At 52.7% G+C, this 23,094-nt stretch overlaps 1 protein-coding gene and 1 pseudogene across 4 annotated transcripts in view; one reads left to right on the top strand and one right to left on the bottom strand.

The window, feature by feature from the left end:
* Positions 1-10,181, bottom strand: part of COL6A2 (collagen type VI alpha 2 chain) — a 38,023-nt gene extending 27,842 nt beyond the window's left edge. Inside the window, exons 1-2 of one of the 4 annotated variants that reach the window (XM_067035290.1) lie at positions 10,054-10,139; positions 5,726-5,819 (exon numbers count right to left, since the gene is read on the bottom strand). The gene's annotated coding sequence lies outside the window, so the exon portion shown is untranslated. Of the gene's footprint in view, positions 1-5,725; positions 5,820-10,053 lie in introns of all 4 variants that reach the window. The other 3 variants (XM_067035292.1, XM_067035291.1, XM_067035289.1) reach the window with 3 other exon arrangements.
* LOC131757106 (histone-lysine N-methyltransferase KMT5B-like) lies at positions 3,565-4,804 on the top strand (annotated as a pseudogene).
* Positions 10,182-23,094: the final 12,913 nt, after the last annotated feature.

The following is a 23,094-nucleotide window of genomic DNA, read 5'->3' as shown; positions in this document are numbered from 1 at the left end:
CATGTGGGATACTCCCGGACCGGGGCACGAACCCGCGTCCCCTGCACTGGCAGGCAGATTCTCAACCACTGCACCACCAGGGAAGCCCTCACTTTTCTTTAATCTTTTTTCTTTCTGCTCCTCAGACTCATAATTTCCATTGTCTTATCTTCAACATCACTAACACTTTCTTCTGTCTTCTCAAATTGGCCTTTGCAACCCTCTAATAAATAACTAAAAGTCATTGTACTCTTCAGCTCTATTATATCATTTTGCATTCTACCTAGGTTTTCTATGTATTGATATTTCTATTTTGTTCATACATTATTTTCTTGACTTTCTCCATATCTTCCTTTAGTTCCTGGAGCATCTTTAAGATGGTTGTGTTAAAGTCTTTGTCTAGTAGATCCACCATCAGGTCTTTTTCAGGGACAGTTTTGGTTGGTTTATATTTTTTCCTTTGAGTGGGCCATACTTTCCTGTTCCTTTGCCTTTTGATTTTTTGTTAAAAACTGGACATTTGAATCTAAAATGGTAACTCTGGAAATCAGATTCTTCTCCTTCCCTAGGGTTTGCTGTTCTTGATTGTTTGTTTTCATTTTTATTTTTTTGTTTTTGATTGTCGTAGGCTGTCTCTGCACCAAGGTTCAGCCTGAAGAGTAAAGGTGAGGTCTTCTCATTTCCTTCCTGAGCCTGCACTTTCCCCCAGGCATGTGCAGTTCCTGTCTAACTTTCCCTGTATATGCAGTTGCTTTTCAATGTCATAATCTTCAATGTCTGGCTCCCAAAAGGAGAAAAAGAGAAAAACGAATGGGGGAAAAAAAGGTGCCAGCCCTTTAAATCTCCTGGAAGTCAATTCAACCAGAGAGGGAGAGGCTTGCAATGATGAGAAGAAGTGTAACAACAGTGAAAGCCTCAATAAATTTAAAAAGAAAATAACATAAAAAGCATCTTCTCTAATCACAATGGGATGACTTTAGAAGTCAATAACAGAAGGAAAACTGAAAAATTCACAAAATTGTGGGAATTAAACAACTCACCCTTAAACAACCAATAGAACAGGTCAAAGAAGAATCACAAGGGAAATTAGAAAATACTCAGAGACTGATAAAAATGAAAACAAGACATAGCAAACATATGAAACACAGTAAAAGCAGTATGAAGAAGAAAATTTACAGCTACAAATGTTTACATAAAACAACAAGAAAGATCTCAAATTAACAACCTAACTTTACCTTTACAACTTAAGGAACTAGAAAAAGAACAAATTAACAGCTAGCAGAAGGGATGAAACAATAAATACTAGAGCAGAGATAAATGAAATAATAGAAAAACAACAGAGAAAAATCAATAAAACCATAAGTCAATTCTTCAAAAAGCTCAACAACACTGACAAATCTTTAGCTAGATGGACTAAGAAAAAAAAGAGAATACTCAAATTACTAACATCAGAAATGAAAGTGGGAAATTACTACTGATTCTACAGAAATAAAAAGAATTATAAGAGAGTACTATAATCAGTTGTTTCCCAACAAATTAGATAACCTAGATGAAATGGACAAATTCCTAGAAATACAAAACCTACAAGGACAAAACCATGAAGAAATAGAAATTCTGAATAGACCTGTAACTAGTAAGGAGTTTGAATCAGTAATTGAAAATCTCCTGTCAAAGAAAAGCCCTGGACCTGATGGCTTTACAGGTGAATTCTAGGAAGCATTTAAAGTAGAACTAACATCAATACTTGTCAAACTTTTCAAAAAAATGAAAGAGGAGGGAATACCCCCAAACTCATTCTATGAAGTCAGCATTACCCTGATACCAAAGCCAGACAAAGACACTACAAGAAAAGAAAACTACAGACCAATATCCCTTATCAACATGGATACAAAAATCATCAACAAAATATTAGCAAACAGAATTCAACAGGATATAAAAAGGATTAAACATCATGACCAAGTGGGATTTATTCCTGGAATGCAAAGATGATTCAACATATGAAAATCAATTAATGTAACACACCACATTAACAGAATGAAAGAAAACCCACATGGTCACCTCAACTGATGCAGAAAAATCTTTTGATAAAATTCAATATCGTTTCATGATTAAAGAATTCAACAAACTAGGAATAGATGGAAACTACCTCAATATAATAAAAGCCACTTATAACAACCCCACAACTAACATCATACTCAATTGTGAGAGACTATAAGCTTTTCCTCTAAGGTCAGGAAGAAAGAAAAGATGCCCACTTTCACCATTTCTATTCAACAGAGTATTGGAAGTCCTAGCCAGAGCAATTATGCAAGAAAGAGAAATAAAAGGCATTCAAACTGTAAAGGAAGAAGTAAAATTATCTCTGTTCACAGATGATATGATTGTATAGGTAGAAAATTCTGAAGAGTCCACAAAAAGAAACTGTTACAATAAATGAATTCAGCTAAGTAGCAGGAAACAAAGTCAACACACAAAAATCAGTTGCATTTCTATACACTAACAATGAATAACACAAAAAGGAAAATAAGAAAACAATTCCACTTACATTTGCATCAAAAGAATAAAATACTTAGGAATTATTTTTACCAAAGAAGTGAAAGACTCACTGAAAAATATAAAACATTTCTGAGAGAAATTAAAGATATAAATAAATGGAAAGATATTCTGTGTTTATGGATTGGAAGAATTAATATTAAGATGTCAATACTACCCCAAGTGATTCACAGATTTAATGCAATCTCCATCGAAATCTCAATAATGACTTTTGCAGAAATGGAAGAAACCACTCTAAAATTCGCAAAGAATCTCAAGAGACCCTGAATAGCATAAACAATTCTAAAAGAGAAGAACAAACTGAAGAACAGACTTCCTGATTTCAAAATTTACTACAAAGCTACACTAATCAAAACAGCATGGTACTGGGATAAAGGGACATAGAGACAAATGGAATAGAATAGAGTCCAAAAATAACCCTCACGTATGTAATCAAACAATTTTCAACAAGGGAGTCATGACCATTCAGTGGGGGGAAAGACAGTCTTTTTCAACAAATGGTGCCAGATAACTGGATATCCACATTCTAAAGAATGAAGTTGGACCTTACCTAACACCATACACAAAAATTAACTCAAAACGGATCCATGGTTTAAGTGTAAGACCTAAATTTATAAAACTTCTAGAAGAAAACAGAAGGCACAACTCTTCACAATACTGGATTTGGCAATGTTTTCTTGACGATGATACCAAAAGCACAAGTAACTAAAGAAAAAAATAGGCATACTGGATTTCATGAAAATTCTAAAAATTTATGCATCAAAAGACACTATTCAGCCTGGTCCAGGGCACTCCTTTTTGTGTCCTTCCACCAGTCGCAGGCAGGGTCTGAGTGGTTCACTGGGGGCGGAGATGCATCTTTGGGGAGGGCAATGAGGCTCTGGGGCTGTGAGGGGAGGGCAGCCTGGCACCAGAGGCGGCAGCGAAGCCTCAGAACGTGAGGCTTCGGGACCCAGGATGTGGAGTCCCAGGCCAGCTGCTGCCTTTGGGACCCCAGGGTAGCACAAGAGGCGAGGTTATTGTAATTCAGGATGTGAAGGGCAGAGTCGATATGTACCATCTTCTGGAATGTCCACCAAGGAACTCTAAAAATGATGACCTAGCAACCAGTTTGGTTCTTGATCCCTATTTTGGTTTTCAAACACACAAAATGAATACCAGCTTTTGGTCTGTTACAGGAAGGCAAGAAGAACTAAAGGAAGTGATTGAACATTTTAAGAAAGACGAGCACTTGGAGAAAGCCGTCAAATGTCTGACTTTGCAACAACAAAAATAATGCAGGAGGAGCAACTAAGCCTGTGCACCACAACTACTAAGCCTGCGTTCTAGAGCCCGTGAGCCACAACTACTGAGCCCATACACCACAACTAATGAAGCCCACATGCCACAACTACTGAGCCTGTGCTCTAGAGCCCACGGGCCACAGCTACTGAGCCCACATGCCACAACTACTGAAGCCCGCATGCCTAGAGTCCGTGCTTCACAACAAGAGAAGCCACCGCAATGAGAAGCTCGTGCACCACAACAAAGAGTAGTCCCTGCTCACCGCAACTAGAGAAAGCCCACGTGCAGCAACAAAGACCCAACGCAGCCATAAATAAATAAATAAACAAAATAAATTTATTTTAAAAAATGATGCAGGAGAATTTATTCAAGGAACACGTATTTATTTACTTGCAAATATTTGCAACTGACAGTGGATCTGAAATAATGCCTTGTAATAGATTCTCATTAGAACAAAACAGAGCCAAAATAATTGCAACAAAAGAGTGTAAATGCAATGACAAAATAGAATTACTGACGGATTGTGTTGCTGAGCTTTCAGAAATTGAGTAGAACATCCTACTTGGACCCAGAGAAAACAACTTCAGTGTTGTGTATTCCAGAAAGAAAAACTGCTCAGCTTGCCTTGGTCCTGCTGCATTTACAAACCATGACTGCAGACCAAGTGCGAGTTTGTGTCAGTTGGCCAAGACACAGCAAGTGCGAAGGCTCTAAGAGATACCGAACCTGGAGAAGAAATTCTTGTTATTATGGAGATGGGTTTTTGGGGGGCAATAATGAGTTCTGCGAGTGTTACACGTGTGAAAGATGGCGACTGGTGCTTTTAAATCCAGAGCAGGGCTGCTTGTTTCTGCTCCTGTTATCAACAGCAAATATGGACTCAGAGAAACAGTAAACCTTTAAATAGGCTTAAAAAGTTAGGTGACAACAGTAAGAATTCAGTCAATCTGTCAGTTCTAACACTGATGCAGACACCACTCAGGAATAAAAACAAGGCAAGGTTGTCACACGTTTGAAAGAAACCTCTCCACGGTGTTAGATTCTCTGTGATGATGTTGTCAGGTCCCACGAGAAGACAAAGGACGAGGTGGCATCACACAGGCACACATGTGTTCCATGCCTGGCCAGTGTGTTAGGCTGGATGGTGGACTTGGGGAGTTCATAGCATCTGGCCTCAAGGCTCCCCACCCCCTTTTACAACTTGCTTGCCTTTTTCAAAATGAGCTGACCCAATTCACCAAACCACCAGTTTCCAGACTCAGAATTGTGATAGAGGAGCATTTTGAATGTTGCTCCACTGTGACGTGTTGTAATAGCCACTCCTCGAAGTAGCAAGAGAGATGAAGCGGGGAAAGAAGTGAGCTTTAAGATACCAGTGGTGGGCTTCCCTGCTGGCGCAGTGGTTGAGAATCCGCCTGCCGATGCAGGGGACACGGGTTCGTGCCCCGGTCTGGGAAGATCCCACATGCCGCGGAGCGGCTGGGCCCGTGAGCCGTGGCCCCTGAGCTTGCGCGTCTGGAGCCTGTGCTCCGCAACGGGAGAGGCCACAACAGTGAGAGGCCCGCATACCACCAAAAAAACCAAAACAAAACAAAACAAAAACCAGTGGTGAGTGGGGGTAGAACCTAATGGAAACTGGAGAAAGAGAGAATGAAGAATAAAGAGAAAAGAAAGAGAAGAAAGCCTAAACAAGCAAAAGAAAACACATCATGTTTGTGGAGCTTTTGAAGTCCTGGAATCACTGTGATCGCTACTGTTTTTCATCTGGGTGACACCAGTTTTCTCTAGTTGCCCCTAAAGCAGTAGACTCTTTAGTCTGACTTGTCTCTGAAAGGAATAAAGTTTAAAAGTTTTAACTTGATGGTCCCCACGGTACGCCTGTTTTGGCACTATAAATGTCCATACATACCTCTCAGCACGCCAGCACCCTCTGAGGTCTGATTATTTCGGCTCTTCTCCCTGTCTTCAGATGTCTTCAGCCCAACTCTGGCTGCTCCTCTCCACTACAGAAGATCCCAAAGAAAAGGGAGGGTGTCTCCCATGATGGTGACTGTCACTGCTGTGAAGTCTGACTCTACCTGCTGCTGGGGGTCAGAGGCCAGGGGTAACCTCCGCTGTGGAAAAGTGATACTGTGTTCCTATTCCAGTCTTTAAAGTCCAAAGTGAACAAAGACGGGCAGTCAGTCTGTCATTTACCGTTGACTGTTGGTTTTAATAATAAATGCAGAACAATACAAAAGAGACACTATCCAGAGAGTCAAAGGCAGCCTACATAACTGGAGAAAATACTTGCAAATCATATATCTGATAAGGGATTAATATCCAGAGTATATAGAGAACTGAAACTCAACAACCAAAACCCCAGCAACCACGATTCAGAAATGGGCAAAGGGCTTGAATAAACATTTCCCTAAGTTATACCAATGGCCAATAAGCACAGGAAAAAATGCTCAACATCACTAATCATTAGGGAAATGCAAATCAAAATTCCAATGAGATAGCACCTTACACTTATTAGGATGGACTGTATCAGAAAGCAAGAAATGTTGGAGAGTGGGAAATTAGAATTGTTGGTGGGAATGTACAAATGTAGAGCTGTATGGAAAATAGTATGGTGGCTCCTCAAAGAATAAAAATAGAATTACCATATGATCTACCAGTTCTACTTCTGGGGATATACAGACTCAATGGAATTGAAAGTTGGGTCTCAAAGAGATATTTGTACAACAATGTTCATAGCAGTATTACTCATAATAACTAAAATGTGGAAGCAACCCAGGTGTCCATCGATGGATGAATGGATAAGCATACTGTGGTCCATCCATACAATGGAATATTATTCAGCCTTGAAAAGGAAGGACATTCTGACACATGCTATGACATGGATGAAACTTGAGGACATTATACTGAGTGAAATAAGCCACACACAGAGAGACAAACACTGTATGATTCACTTATATGAGGTACTTAGAATATCTCAGAAATCATAGTGACAGAAAGTAGAATGGTGGTTGCCGGGGGCTGGGGGAGGGGGGATTGGGGAGTTAGTGTTTAATGGGACAGAGCTTCAGTTTTACAAGATGAAAAGAGTTCTGGAAATGGATGGTGGTGATGGTATCACAATATGAAGGTACTTAATAGCACTGAACTATACATTTAAAAATGATTCAGATGGTAGATTTTATGTTATGTGTATTTAACCACAAGTTTTAAAAATTAGGGAAAAAAATCTCTTACAAAGTAGTAAAAAACGAGCACCCCTTAGGAAGATGGGGAAGTCATAACCAGGAAAGCAACAGCAGTACAAATGGTCAGGGACTGAGCGACATAAAAACCAAGGACGTGCAGACAAACCAAAAAGGCACCATCCCTCATCTGTGAAACTGGCAAATTGGACAGAAAACCAGACACTGTCCACAGCCAGAGCACCAGGGCCCGTCTCCACTCCTCTGGTGGCTCTGACAACAGGTTTGGAAGCCTTGACACTTTTCAGAACGTTTGACCCAGACTCTGCTCTCCAAGGAGCAGCCCCCCCCCCCAGCTGGAAGCCCACTCCCCGTCTGCCCGTCGCGGGATCTACAGTGGGCCCCCCAGGCTACCCGCTGGGGGGCGTGGGGCTGCCGGCCTGTTCCGGTCTCCAGGCGGGTCCGCACCCGGTCCTTGCCGGGGGTTGCTTTCTGATTTGGCCCAATCCTAGCACGTTTCAGGGCGGTGCCAGCCCCCTAGCCCCTGTTCAGCGAGCAGCACCCCCCAAACCCTGCTTCTTCGCGGGTGTGCCCCACACCAGGGTCCCCTGGCTTTGCACAAATGTTTGAAAGGAGCCACAGGAAGGAGAGACCCACTGGGACATGGGTCCATGTATAAAGGAAAAGAATCAAACTATTTGAGTTTCTCTCAAAATAATCACAAGAGCTAGGTTTCCCAGCATTGTAAAGCACTTGTGGCCGCAAACACGGTCTCCCTATACCCTGTGCAACTGGAGACCTTGCTCTACAGATGAAAAAGCAATGCCAGAGAGGAGGCTGGGCTTGGCCCACACCCTCTGCTGAGGCCCCGGGAAGACCCCTGGGTCCTGCTCCTCTCCCAGGCACCGGCCCATCCCAGGGAGCTCATCTGACACCTGAGGGACCTCAGGCGGGCCTGCTGCACAACAGAGCTACCTGTGCTGGCTGGCGATGCAGAGTCTGCTGGCGTGGATGTGCCCTGCCCAGTGCAGGGCCGCACTCCACCGGACCAGGTGACCCAGCGGCTGGAGCCTGGCTTTCACCTGGATGTTGCTTCCCCTGTAGTTTCCACTGTGGACATGCCCAACAACGGCCCCCAACCTGCCGCGGTCTTCACAGGCCTCCCAGGTCACTTTCATCAGCCCAGGGTGGCAGCTTCCCAGTGGCCCACTGAGACCCACGTCCTGCCAAGGGGACACATCTGCGCCCCTTGCATCCGGCCCGTCCAGTCACCTATGCCCCGGGGGCCCAGGCCCTCTCCCCCGCCCAGCTCTCCTGCCTCGGAAGGACAGAAGGAAAGGCAGACCACTTCCCTCCCTCCTGGGAGCCTCCAGGGCCCGTCCAGCCTCCTGGCCCTGGTGAGGCAGACAGGGAATAAACCCCAACGTAAGATGGCCTCCAAGCCAGAACTCCTTTACTGGAAACAAAACGCAGGGAAATCTGTGTACCTCAAGCCTCCTTCTTTTTGGGTGTCCCTCTACAAGTGCAGATCCTTCCCTTGGGGCCAGCTGGGTGACCTGGAGGTGTGGGGGCCATCAGCTTTCTCCCTGGGTTCAGGGGACCATTCTCCGGGCCCCGAGCAGGATGGCAGGCACCCCAGGGTGCCGCCCTGCCATGTTTTTGTTTGTTTTTTTTTTTTTTGGTTAGCCTAAAGTTTTTTTTTTTAATTTTTTAAACATCTTTATTGGAGTATAACTGTTTTACAATAGTGTGTTAGTTTCTGCTTTACAACAAAGTGAATCAGTTATACATATCATATGGGAGATATCATAGATATCTCCCATATCTCTTCCTTCTTGCGTCACCCTCCCTCCCACCCTCCCTATCCCACCCCTCTAGGTGGTCACAAAGCACAGAGGTGATTTCCCTGTGCTATGTGTCTGCTTCCCACTAGCTATCTAATTTACATTTGGTAGTGTGTATATGTCCCTGCCACTCTCACTTCGTCACATCTTACCCTTCCCCCTCCCCATATCCTCAAGCCCATGCTCTAGTAGGTCTGTGTTTTATTCCAGTCCTATCACTAATCTCGTCATGACTTTTTTTTCTTAGATTCCATATATATGTGTTAGTATACGGTATTTGTTTTTCTCCTTCTGACTTACTTCACTCTGTATGACGTTTTTTGGTTGTTGTATGAGCTGATACTCTCAGCGGTTGACCTCCCTACCCCCTCAGTGGGCGCTGGGCCCTGTCCCGACTCTGCTGGGCCCGTGAGGAGCCCTGGGGGGGTGTGGGGCCCGACCAGCAGGGGGGCCGCCCTGGCACAGTCCGCCTGGCCTCCCACCTCCCTCCGTGTGTCCCGCTCAGCGCCCCGAGTCTCCCTTAGCAGACTTTGTCGGGGGGATGCCGGTGCGCCCCTCCCGCCTCAGAGGAATAGGGGCAGGCTGGGCTCCTGCTGACTCCTGGGGAGGGTGGGGTGCGACCTGTGCTCTCCTCCTCCCTGCTCACCCTGCTTCTGGGTAGCAGAGACCCCCTCCACCCCTGCAGCCCGAGTGCCCGGGAAGCTGGCCCCTCAGAGCTCATTCTAGGGGCCAGTCCTTCCAGGGGGAGCAGGGACATCCGCTCCCTCTCAGCCGAGCGGAGGAGGGGGGCCAGCACCCCTGGGGACCCTGTGCTCAGTTCCGAGGGCGGCGGGGGGGGTCCTCCCATGGGAGTGAGCTGGGCTCCTGAACCTCCGAAGATGTCCGCGGGCCCGAGACAGAACCAAGCCTCCCAGGAGCGGCCAAGGGTCTGGCTGCAGATGGGGGACCCGGGCAGGGACGGCAGGCGCCGTGGCCTCAACACCGCGCCGCGAACCGGGAGCCCAGCTCGGCCCCAGGAGAGGCGGGGACAGACGGACGGGCCCCCGCGCGAGGCGCCCCAGGCGCGGGCCCGGGGGCTCCGAGCGAGGCCGGCGGCTCCGAGCGAGGCCGGCGGTGGAAGTGGGGGCACCGCGGCGGGCGCGTCCCCCGGCGAACGCCAAGTCCCCGCGTCCCGGCGCCGAGGCGGACCGCGCTGCCCAGGGCCTTACCTGACTGCGCGTCGGGCGCTCTCGCCGGATTCTTCCCGAGCGCAGAGGCTCCGGGTCCAGTTGGTACGAGACGGCGCCCGCCGAGTGGGCAGGGGGAGGGGCCGCTGCTAGACCCCGCCCCCGCCCCGCGCCCCCAGAGGCCGCCGGGAGGCGCTGCGGCCCCGCGCATGGAGGCGGGGCGGGGCCGACAGGCGACCCGAGGGGCCGGGAGGGGCCCGGAGGGGGCAGGGGTGAGGGGAGTCGGGGGACGGGGCGGGAGAGTGGCCCCTCGAAGACAGGACCCCCTCCCCGCCCTCGGACTGCTGCTCCGACTGGACGCCCGCCCACCTCCCTGCCTGCTGCCCGCCCCCGCCCATTTCCCCGCGACCTGCGGGTCTACTCCGGGGCCTGGGGCGCCTGGGACTCCCCACTCACTCGCGCCTTGGAGGAGCAGCCCTGGGAGGCCGCAGGGTCCTCCCGCCTGGCGTCCCCTCCCCATGTCTCCCTTGCTTAGGACCTGCGGGCTGGGGTCTTCTTCCTCGTGCAGGGACACGCAGCTCTGTGACCCACTGATCACAACGTGTGTCCCGCTGTGGGGTCCCCGCCCCTCAGAGGTGAAAGGCCGGCCGGGGACGGTTAAGGGCAGCCAGGACAGTGGGAGCCTTAGGTGCTCTGGGTGGGGAGCGAAGGCCTAGTGGTGCTGGCTGCGGCCCGGTTTCCTTGCAGGAACCCCACAGGTGCTCTTGGGGCTGGGCCCTGGAGCCGCTGTGATGGCCCTACCTGAGCCGAGTCTGGGAGAGGGTGAGAAGGGTCCCTGTCAGGGCTGCGGTGGGGATCGCCACTCCCCCACCCACCCTGGAGCGGCAGCCCCCCAGGACCAGTGCCCCTCCTCAAGGGAGGGTGCAGGCGGGACTGGGGGTGAGGTCCCTGGGCTCTAGGATAGGGCGTGCCACCACCATCCTTGAAGGGGGCCCAGGCAGCAGGAGATGTGGCTCCAGCCTCAGATGAGCAGCTTTGCACAACTCTGACTTAGCCCCTCCACCCAAGAGGAGAGAGACCCCAGCGCTTCTTGGTCACCTGTGTATGCCCAGGAGGACTTCCCCTCTGCGTGCAGCCCCGCTGGTCTTCCTGACCACCTCTTTCCGTCTGTGCCCTGACTCTGGTGCAGCTGGGCCCCATCTCCTGCTGGGGTGGTACGGTGGCCGAGGTCAGGGGTCTTTGTGTCCTCAGTGAGCCCAGCAGTAGTGACTTGAAGCAGAAGAGGAGGGACACGCAGCCCCTGCAGCCTCGAGACAGGACACCCCACTCTGCCCTCTGAAGGGCTCGCAAGTTACGCCTTGGCTCCAGCATGCTGCCTTCCACCGGCTGCCCCTCCCGGAGCCCCTCCGGCCGCGCCCCCATCCGTGCCCACTCCCCCGCCCACTGCCCAGCCGCCCCTGGGCAGCACCAGTCACCATCTCCTCCCCAGGGGCCTTTCCCGTGTGGATGGGCGCCAGAGCCAGGGGGCACTGAGGTGGGGTGTGGCTGTGTGAGTGTGTGTATCTGTGTATGAGTGTGTGGGTGGATGTGCAGTGTGTGTGTCTGTGTGCAAGCGTGTTGAGTGTGGCAGCTGCGTGGTGGCCAGGAACACGAGCCCAGGCTCCCTGTCCCTGGAGTGCTGCCGCCTAGGGCCCCGCACGGTGCCGCCCCGCTGGGTCCACCTGTGCTCTCTGGGGCAACACTTCCCAGGGGGGCTGCTCCCAGGGCTATGGACGCAGGCCCATTCCCACAAGACCCAAATCCTTTAAGGGGCTAAGCTGGCTCCAGGTGTCCCTGTCAACATGGCCAGGACAGTCTAGGAGCTGCTCTGTGGGCGGCCACTCGCCTTCCCCAGGGCCCTCCCCGTGTCCTCCCAGGGGTCTCACCTCTGGTCTGAGGGCTCCCCCGTCATCCTCAGCCTCCTCCCCTGGATCCTTTGCAGCCATCGCCCCAGTGAACCTCCGTCACATCCTGCCTGCCTTGGTGCCTCCTTCTCGGAGGGCCCCAGTGGACACAGGAGTGCAGGGGGCATTGGTGCCCCCTCCCAGCACTGGGGACCCCGTCCCGGTTGATGTGGGGGGGGGCAGGGAGTTCTTGGCACAAGGTGGAGGCCCAATTGCCAGATTCCACCAGGGGTGACCTGGGAAAATGTCCTGTTACAAGGAGCACCTTGCACGTATGACGACTCGGGAGTCCGAAGGGGTCGGAGGTCTACCCGGCTAGTGCCGAGTCGCACCGATGGCCCTGCCGGGGGTAATGGGAGACTGAGGCAGTCAGCCAACGGTTAAGGGCTCAGAGTGAGCGCCAGGGGTCTCTTTGTCCTAAAAAGAGATCCCGTCTCCTTCGGGGGAAGAACTGAGGGCTGAACAGCGGCTGAGAAGGATGGGAGCACCCGGCCCCAGGCGCGGTGACTGCTCGGCCATCGCTGGTCTGCGACGGTCAGGCCCCGGCCGAGTGAACCCGAGACCCTGAACCTGGGTGGGGACATCCGGGTGGAAGCCCCGAGGACGAGGCTCTGCAGACCCCCGAGCCCTCAGAGCTTGCGGGTCCCCGCTCTTCCCTGGTAGAGCCAGCACTTCACTGTGCTGGGAGTTGCTGCAGGGGCCTCCCTGCCGCAAGGCAACAGATGCCCCCCTTGGAGGCCACCCCAGCCCATCTCCTGGCTGCCAGGCCAATGACTGGGAGAGAGTCCAGTAACCTGATGGGGACCTGTGGGCCGGGCCAGAAGGACAGAGGTCGTACGTCAGAGGAGGTGCGTGCGGCAGAGCCGGCCCACCTGCCGGCGCCGGGCAGCAGTCCCGGGGTTGGATTTGAGGGTCCTTGACCCGGAGGCCAGAACAGAAGACTGTGAAAGCAGGAATTCTCAACTTGGAGGCGCTTTCTCGGAACTTAGGATTTAATCTCCTGGCAAGTCTTCAGGTCCCAGGGCGCACTCAATTCTGAGATGACTCACAGAGGCCTGGAGAAAGTTCTGGCCCACAGTGAGCAGAATAGACGTGCCGAAGCTGCCCTGCTAGATGGCAGAGGAAGGAACGAAGAGGCCGAGGGCAGGGCCTCCAGTGAAAAGGCGGGATCCCGATCCTGTTCCCAGACTTCACGAGTTTCCCATCGGAACCACTGACTGCAGAGGTGGCGGGCGGCCAGGAGGAAGGACCGGGCCACGCCTTGACCAGTTTTTACTGTGAGGCTCCCCGATTCTTCCAGAGACCTACAGCATTTACTTGCGTGGCCCGAACTCTCTGGTAGGGAACTGTCAAGACGTTCTGAGGACAATTGGACGCAGAATCTGAGTGGACACTGACCCCTGGAGACCCACAATGTCACCATGGCCTCCCTGTTGGAGGAGGGGTTTACCAGGCCGCGTCATAAAAGAATCCTGGCCAAAGTGTTGGTCAGACCACTCAGTGGCCATTTTCCTTGTCCCCAAGTGTGCAGCTGGCCACTGGAGTAACTGCACATTGGCCTCCCTGCCGGTGTGGTCAGAGACAGCCCAGCAGGAAGCCGAAGGGGAAGCCTGGACACTGCCCCCTCGTGGCCCAGAAGGTAAACCGCAAACTACGTGTTGTCCTGGAGGTCACGACCTGGAGGAGGCAGGCGGGGTGGGCTGTCGGTCTCTGTGGTGACAAGGGCTGCGGAGACCCGCTGGTCCTGGAGAGTGTGGACCCCTGAGACTTAACCGGGGAGCAGCCCAGCTGCAGCTGCTGTGCCAGGTGTGACATCCTTGTGACATCCTTGTCACAGGTTAGTAAGGCCGTGGATCAGTGATCACGTTCTTTTACATCCCAGTTAGAAGAAGCGCATCAGAGAAGGTTTGCGGTCACGTGGGAGGGGCCGTAGCGCTCATTACGGTTTGGCCTCAGGGCTGTGCTAGCTCTCCCCTCTGTCCTAACACAGTCAAGGAGACTGGGCCCCTGGACGTCCCCCGGGACAGGACATAGGCCCGTTGCAGTGGGGACGTCAGGCAGCGGGCGGAGCGAGCCAGGAGGCTGTGAGCGGAGCACCTCAGGACACGTGTGCTCCCGAGGTGGGAGGAGAGCCTGTGACACGCAGAGAGCTGCACCTCAGGCAGGCGGTAGGGCCGGGGGCCAGGGGTGAGCCAGGATGTCCCCCCAAAGCGAGAGGCGAGTTGCTGCGCCTTGCGTCCCCTTTCCAGGAAGAAGCACAGGCCCGGCAGGCCTTTTGGGTTCTGAAGGCGCACCTTCCACCCTTAGGAATAGCGCCCCGCCCCGTGTCTTGGGCGCCTCGGACGCAGCTTGGAGGGGCGGGGAGCAGGCCGGGCTGGGCGCGAGCGGGCCCTGCGCTTGGACCCCCGGCATCGGAGGTGTCAGTGGGAAGCGCCCTGCGGGCTTTGGGCGCCCTGGGCTCCGGAGCGAGGCCGTGTGTCTGCGGGCGATCCTCACCTGTAGAGAGACGCTTCCCGACTCCCCAGGACGGGGAGCGGCCGGGCCTCGCGGCTCTGCCCCGGGGGCGCCAGGCTCCGGGCACTTCGCGGCCTTGCTGGGAGCCTGCGTGCCCACCGCGTCCTCCGTGGGGGACCGTCAGCACCGCCGTGCTTGCCGCTCTGTTTGCCTATCCAGGCGGTCATGACAGCGTCAGTCACGCGATGGCTTCCCACTTGCTGCCAGACACGGCACGCCCGCGGCTCATGGCACGTGCTGCCCGGCGCCCTGGGCTGCGGAGGAAACAGGCCCAAGGGCACAGGTAACCTTCCTGGGAAGAGAACCTCAGCCTGGGAGGCGAGGCCGGTCTCCTGTGCCTTTGCACCTGCGGGGCAGGGCCCGGCTTCGGCGCGGGGAGGGGGCCGCTGAACCAGTAGATCCTGAGCCTCAGATGCAGGCTTTGCAGGGCCCCGATATTCTATGGAGCTTCGTGGGGACCAAGACCCTCAGAGCTGCCTTCTGCGTCCAGCCCATCTCGGCTGGGGGTCTGCGAGGTGTCCGACGCAGCGAAAGCAGACACCCCGCGATCCCCTGAAAACCACCGGCGCCTCCTGCCGTGGCTGTATTTAGAGAGCTCTGGAGGCATCACTTAGCCTTTGTGGTCTCTTGGGCCTGAGGAGCCTCCCCCTTTTGCTCCTGCATGGCTGTTCCCCCTGGATTCTGAGGTGCAGAAGGATACAGAGGGGAGCCCGGGGCAGCCCCACCGCAGCCAGGTGTCCTGAGTCCAGCGGCCCTGGCAGCTTTGGCCCCGGGCTGCTGTCTGCACTGCCACGCTGCCCGACCCGTGCCGCATCCCGTGAGGGGCCTGGCTGAGGTCTGAGGCTGGGGGCTCACGGCCCTGAGGGGTGTCCGGGAGGAAGCCAGCTGCCAGGGTCACTCCTGGGAGTCTGTGGGAAGAGTGTGGGGGTGGGCAGCACAGACACACTTTGAGGCCTGGGGGACCAGCGATTCCTGAAGATGTGAGTGTGCCCTTGGTGAGGGAAGGAGCTGCCCTTGGCTGTGGGCCCTGCCAGCCCCGCCAGAAGGATTAAGAAGTGCCATTTCTGGGACTTCCCTGGTGGCGCGGTGGTTAAGAATCCACCTGCCGATGCAGGGGACACGGGTTCGTGCCCTGGTCCGGGAAGATCCCACGTGCCGCGGAGCAAATAAGCCTGTGCGTCACAACTACTGAGCCTGCACTCTAGAGCCTGTGAGCCCGCAAGCCACAACTACTGAGCCCACAAGCCACAACTACTGAAGCCCACACGCCTAGAGCCCGTGCTCTGCAACAAGAGAAGCCACCACAATGAGAAGTCCGCACACCGCTCCCGCAACTAGAGAAAGCCCGTGCGCAGCAACGAAGACCCAACTCAGCCAAAAATAATAAATAACTTAAAAAAAAAAGAAGTGTCGTTTCCTCCTCTGCCCACATGTTCTTAGGCCGTGGGAGGCCTTAAGTGGTTCCATGTGGACAAGCCCTCTGTGGCTTTCTCATGCTCAGTGGCTCTTGTAGGACTATTCTGGGGGGTGGGGCGGGGCTTTCACAGCCTCAGAAATGCATTTAGAAGAAGACTGTGGACTCACATTTTCCTCTCCTCACTCATGGGGCCGACAGAGTAACTCCACTCTCCGCTTTCCAGACTCAGAAATGACAAAACCCGCCATTAACGGGCGATGCCCGGGAGTCAGTGTGTCACAGCGTGTGTTCCAAGTTGGTGGGAGAGTGGCACCTTTTACGGTTTTAAGCCACAGCTACCTCACTGGTCTGGATAAACTTAGCGGGTGTTGGGCAGCAGAGTGCTTGTATTCATGACAACCTAGGGCGCTGTGACAACTTGGCATGGACCACCATTCACATCTCCGGTGCGAGCCAGGACAGAGGGGACCCCGGCGAGGGGCCCGCCTGGGGTCAGGACACCGGGTGGCAGGAAGGTTGGGGGACACGTGCTGTTGGGCAAGAGCTGCCCCCTTGATGGAAAGAGGCTGTGAGTGCCCGGTGGCCTCCGCCCAGCCATGCGACTCTCCTGAGGGTCCTCACTTCGCCTGCACGTCCGGTCATTTCTCAGAAAGTGAAGCCTGAGGATAGCAGCTCCCCAAGGTGGCATCTACAGAGCTCCCTTCTCACACCTGATCTAATGGATCCTGTGTCACGAGAGCCTCGCACACGAGAGGTAGATGCTCACAGGGAGGACAGGTGGGGGAAGAAAGCCTGAGAAGGCGGCGTGGCCTTCCTGTGCCAGCAGAAACTGAGCTGCATGACATTCCGGGGGCCCCTTCAATTCAGTACCGCACAGCTGGTCAAGAGGAGGCGTAAATATTCTGAGGCATTTTGTAAACGAATTCCATTTGGTTTAGATGTACTCAGAGGTGACGGAGGGGAAAAACCACCACCGCTGGTGGGTTGAGAAGTTCAAGACCCAGCCTTTGGTTTATAGCTGTTTTACTGTGATATACCTAGGAGTGGTGCTCTTTGTATTTACCCTGTTTGGCTTATGTAGATTTCATTTTTGAGTCTGCAGTATATATCTTTTATCGGTTTTAGGAAATTCTTGGCTGTTAGCTCCTCAAATATAGCCCCTGCTCCATTCTGTCTTTATTCTCCGTCTGGGCCTTAAATTTTACATATGTTAGACATTTTCATCATGTTCCATTTATCTCTTATGCTCTTTTTCTGTATTTTCTATCTGTTTTTAATTTGTCCTTCAGTCTTGACCATTTTCTACTGACCAATTTTCCAATGAATTTATCCTCTCTTCTGCTGTGTCTAATCTGCTGTTAATTCCATCCATTGAGTTCTTACTATTAGTTACTGTATTTTTAATTTTTAGAATTTCCATTTGATCTCCAATTTCTAGATTACAGTTCTCTTATTCAGTTCTCTATCTTACCTTCCATTTTCTTGAGATATTAACCACATTTATTTTAAAGTTCATGTATGATAACTCCAAAACCAGGGCCACTTGTGGATCTTTTTCTCTTGTTGGTTTTTTTTCCCCCATAGAGTCATATAGTCCTGTCTCTTGACTAACCTGATGATTTTTTATTAAATGCTGGACATTATTAGTGAAAGACTGTAGAGGTTCTTCTTAATGTTATCTTCCTTTTTATAGGATTTAATTTTATTTTGGTGGGCAGTTAGTTTCGGCCTGGATTCCTTTCTCCAGTCAGGGATTGATATAATTCAAATCTAGGTTTATGCCTTTGTGAAGACTGGTATATTGCCAGCTCTTCATTACTTTTAGAGCATAACTTTCTAAGTGACCCAGTTGAGAGCCTGGCATATTTACCAAGGCTCCCATTTCTTTGAAGGTCCAGAATTCTAGGTGTTGAACTGAGAGAATAGCAAAGGCTATGCATAGCTTAAGAAAAACAAACAAACAGATTTATTGAGGTATATTTTACGTAACACAAAATTCATCCTATGCAGGTACGCAGTTCAGTAATTTTCAGTAAATCTGCCGAGTGGTGTAATCATCATCACAAATCAGTTTTAGAACTTTTTCATTATCCCAGTAAGAGCCCCCATGCCCATTTAGAGTTAGCCCCCTTTCTATCCCTCGGCCCCAAGAAACCACTAGTCTACTTTTCTCTATTTGCCTTTCCTGGATGTTTCATGTAAGTGGAATCATATACTCTGTGGGCTCTCGCGTCTGGCTTCTTGCACTTGGCATTGATGTCTTTGAGGTCCATTAATGTCATAGCATGTTTCAGTAGTTTATTCTTACCGAAGCACAGTAGTTTTTCTTGAATAAAATCTTCAGATTGTTGTAATCCTTTGGTTAATCTCCAGAGCTCAGAAAAAGTTAATTTAGATAATTTTGCTAGTGATTTCATTGCTTTTAAGAAGGAGTAGATTCGCAGAGGTCCTCACTCCACCATTCCTGAAGTCCTGCCTTATAATTTACTTTTGTATATTGATTCTGTGCCTTGCTAAATTCACTTATTGGTTCTTGCAGCTTTTTCGGGGTAGATTCTGTAGAATTTTCTAAGTACACAATCATATCACCTGTGAATAGACCGTTTTACTTCTTTCCAATCTAGATTTCTTTTATTTCCTTTTCTCACCTTTATGCAGTATTTAAACCTCCAGTATGCTGTCAAGTAGCAGGAGTGAGAGTGAACACCTGTACTCCGTTCCCGAATTTAGAGAGAAAGTCTCCTGTTTGCGTATTAAATACAATATTAGCTGTGGGGTAATTTTGGGTTTTTTGTTGATGATTTTCTTTATTAGATTGAGAAAGTTACCTTCAATTCCTAGTTTTCTTACAGTATTTTCATAAACAGGTGTTGGATTTTGCCAAATATATTTTCTGCATTTATTGAGGAAGTCAAATGGGTTCATCATCTTTATTCTGTTAATATGGTGAATTATATTGTTTGATTTTTAAAAACTTTCTACCAAAATTGCATTTGGGGGAATAGACCCACTTGGTAATGGTATATTATCTTTTTTCTAAATTTGTAGGTTCAATTTACTAATGTTTCGTTAAGGACTTTTGTGTCTATATTCATGAGGGATGTTGGTCTGTGCTTTGCTTTTACTATCTTTGTCTGGTTTTGGTATCAGGGTAATACTGGCCTCATAAAATGAGTTGTGAAGTGTTCCCTTTTCCTCCATATTTTGGAAGAGTTTATACAGGATTGGTGTTACTTCTTTCTTAAATGTTTGATAGGATTCTCCAGTGACGCCCTTTAGGATAATGAACTTATTTTCCTTAATAAATGTCAAAGACTATTTCTTCTTGAGTTAGTTTAGAAAAATTTGTGTCTATCAAGGAATTTGTTTATTTCATGTAAGTTGTCTAAATTTATTGTTATAAAGATGGTCATTAGATTTCTTTTCTTCTTTCCTTTTTTCGTTTTTTTGAAAATGAAGTGGAGAGAGAAGAATTCTCTGCATTAGTGTTTAAGAACCAGGGATAAAACAAATCTGAAATCTGTAAGTCCAGGGTCTTCCGAGTGTGACTCCTATCGTGTTGACAGTTCGGTGAGGACTTTGCTTATGCTTCTCTCTTATCATTGCGTTTCTTTATTGTTCCTTATTGTCTGTCTAGTGTCTGTTGGATCTATAGTTACGTTTTTTTTTTTTTTTTTTTTTTTTTTGTGATATGCAGGCCTCTCACTGCTGTGGCCTCTCCCGTTGCGAAGCACAGGCTCCGGACGCGCAGGCTCAGCGGCCATGGCTCACGGGCCCAGCCGCTCCGCGGCATGTGGGATCTTCCTGGACTGGGGCACGAACCCGTGTCCCCTGCATCGGCAGGCGGATTCTCAACCACTGTGCCACCAGGGAAGCCCTATAGTTAACGTTTTCTCTTTCATTCCTGTTATTAATAATTTGTGACATCTCCCTTGTAAAAAATTAGTATATGTGGAGTTTTATCAAATTTATTGATCTTCCCAAGCAATCAGCTTTTTGTTTTGTTGATTTTATCTTTCACTTGTCTGTTTCCTACTTCAGTGTTTCTACTTCAGTGACTTCCCTGTGTGGCTGGGCCTGTCTCTCTGTCTGAGAGGATGAACAGTCCCGCTCAGGGCAGTCTGTCTGGGAGATCAGTGCCTCTGGCTGGCCCACGATGACAGCGGTCAGGATCACGGGGCCAAGGCACACAGTGACAGCCACAAAGGGCTCGGCTCCAGAGTCCCACCTGTGCCCCGTGGTGCTGGCCAGGCCTCGGAGCCACCCCACTTGTGGCTTCTCCTCTGTCAAAGGGATCTTCCGGGCACTTGTGTCGACAAGCTGCCCCGTGTAAGTGACTCTGCAGGGTGCCAGGGTCAGGACAGCGTTGGTTTGTGACTTGGCCCCTCTGGCATCTTCCCCCGCTCAGCTGGCAGGTGTTAGCACCACTGGGTGGACATATGTGCTGTCTGGCACGATCATGTGAAAGCCGAACCCAGGAAGCACAGCTGAGTGTCCCACGTGGAAAGGAGGAGAAGAGCCAAAAATGCCTTTCACGGCACCCAGCCTCCATCCTGACGAGCCCTATTCTCACATTTTTAGAAACGCACACTCACGCTTGGCAGTGGCACTGCGTGTGCTCCCGTATTTTCCCACTGGCATGGCGACCGGTTCCTGCCCGGGCTCACCCCTGCTCTTCCCACCGTGCGTCTCCTGCGTCGGGTGTGAGGGGCCAGCGCCTTGTCTGGTTGGCAGCCCCCTCCACGGTGCCCACCCGCTCCCCGCTCCTCCCGAACGGCCGTGGCCTGGCCACCCCGGACGGCGAGAGTTTGCCGACGCAGAGCGCTGGCACCACGGGAACCGTGGTTAGACGCGAGGGGACACCACGGAGCTTGGGGCAGGGCCCTGGGTCCTCTCCCACAGCCGGACTGCCGGGCCTGGGGCCACAACGGACCTGGGGCGATTTAGACCCAGAGACTGGACACTGACTCTCAAAGTCAGGCTGCTACTGCTTAGATGCCCGTGGCCTAACATGGGGACGGGTCAGGAGGCAGAAGGGCCCCCTGAGCACAGGGTGCAGCCAAGCATCATAAATAAAGCACCCCCTGCTTGGAAGGGACCTCAGGGGCCCCCTGGAGGGACACCCATTTCACGCCCCCCCCCCAGCTCCTCCCCTGCAGAGCCAGGTCTTGGGGACTTCTGCGTCCTCACCACCACGCCACTTGTACTGGGAGGTCCCTGTGATCAGAAAGGGGGACGGTGGTACCGGAGCCGGCCTGGGGCCCTGCTGCCTTTCCTTGGGATGAGAGCCTCCCGCCGTTCGCAGCCCCCTCCGCCGGTGTGAGCCCACTCCGGCGTCTTCGGGCCCCTCCTCTCCCCGTGGGCCGAAGCTGGGAGGGAGGCCCAGCAGCCTCAGCCATGGAGGAGGGCCCCTTCCCTTTGATGGAGCCGCCTTCTGGCAGCGAGAAAATTCAAAATTGTCTGACAAATCAAGCCTTAAACAGAACCAGCTTGTCTGAGGATTAACAGCCTTGAGACGCGGAATTCCTACGGACCTACACGTAGGGGGTGAGCGGCTCGGTGGGCGGCGACTGGAGCGGATTTGAGAGTTGGGACTTCAAGAGAGTCCTGATTCCAGGTGTCAGGGTAATCGCGGGTGTGGGATTTTCTGAAAGGCCACAGGAGCCCCATCCAGCTCCCCACAGATCAAGGGCTCCCGGGGTCGGGAGGGGCCCAGGCTGCTGCCGCCACCGCCCGGCCCTGCACGGCCCGGGGGGACGTCCAGCCCCGCTGAACAGGCCCGTCCTGGTCACGAGGACGAGGTTGAGGGAGGCCAGCGACATGTCCCCCCCCCACCTCCAGTCAGTTATTCCTGTCACTTAGCCCCCCGGGCATGGGGACACGGTGGCAGGTGTGGGAGGGGTGCTGGGGTCACTGCTTCCATCTGGGGGGCGACTACGTCCCTCCTGAGGGCAAAGCCCTCACCCACCCGGGCAACTGACGGGGAAGCAGCCGGGCTACCCTCGGGCCCCTTTCCAAGCTCAGGTCCAGCTGCTGAGTGTCTGGCCAGGGTGCCTACTCCTCTGGCTGCGGCCCGGCCGCCCCACCCGTCCTGCAGGGGCCCGTGCCCTTCACCACGTCTGAGCCTGGCCCGTGGAGAAGCCCCAGCACGGCCAGCTCTTCCTGGAGCCCCTTCCGCCGCCCCCGAGACCCCCTTACGTGGTTACCCCGGCCGCCCCGCCCCATCCCAGGTCCCGGGCAGCCTGTCCTCTCACCTGGCCTGTGTTTGGTGACCTGGCCTCGCCGTTCTGAGTGGCCTTCCTGGAGGAGGTTCTGGTCCTCTCTGTCCTGCCGATCCCAGGTCCTCCCGAGCCCTGTCTCCCCACTGGTCCAACTGGCCGCCTGGCCGCCAGGCATCTCAGGCTCAGCATCAGGCGGCGCAGGGACCCACAGCGAGAGCCCCCTAGCTCTCTGCCCAGCTCTGCCGTCCAGGCCTGGCCCGCAGGGTGGTCAGGGCTGGGAGGGTCTCTGGGACCCAAGGACAAGGCCCCCTGGGCTGCTGCTCAGAGGGAGAGAGGGTCAGGCAACTGCTGGTGGCCCTGGAGGGCCCAGCGGTGCCCGGAGGACGCAGCGGTGCCCGGTGGACGCAGCGGTGCCCGGCGGATGCAGTGGTGCCCGGCGGACGCAGCGGCGGGTCCCAAGTGCGTGGGTGAGGGTCCAGGTCACTCCCTACAGGAGGAGGGGCAGCAGCTCGGCCCTGCCTGCTCACCCCAGGACTGACCCTGGCCTCCTAGGGGCTTTGCCACGGTGGCCCAGCCTTCAGCACTGTGGCTGGAGCCATGGCTGGTGCCGGGTAAGTGGTTGCCAGGGTGGGTGGCCAGGCTTGTGGACCCAGAAAGCCATTCCTGACACAAAGCCCCTGAGGTCCCCGGCCTCTCCGCCTGGCCTCGTGGGCTGCCCTCGCGGGCGTGGGCTCTTGCACAGCCCGTGCTGGACGCTCATGGTCAGCCTCTCTGGGCCGCATGGCTGCAGCACGGCGGAGGGGTGGCTCCCCCCTGGACCTCGGGTTCTGGGCACTGGACGGTGGGCAGGGACTCCAGAGTCCGCCTCAGTGCCCGAGCCCTCAGACCTCCGCCCACACACGGCGCTGATGGAGAGCCGGGCTCCTGGAGCCCCACCTTGCCTGCCGTGCAGCCAGAGGCCAGGCGTTGGCTCTGCGTTGCCGCAGTC

This window comes from Kogia breviceps, chromosome 5, assembly GCF_026419965.1.
Source record: "Kogia breviceps isolate mKogBre1 chromosome 5, mKogBre1 haplotype 1, whole genome shotgun sequence".
In the NCBI taxonomy this organism is placed as follows: domain Eukaryota; kingdom Metazoa; phylum Chordata; class Mammalia; order Artiodactyla; family Physeteridae; genus Kogia; species Kogia breviceps.
The sequence above is the reverse complement of the archived record's forward strand: the minus strand, read 5'-3'. Positions and strand labels throughout refer to the sequence as shown.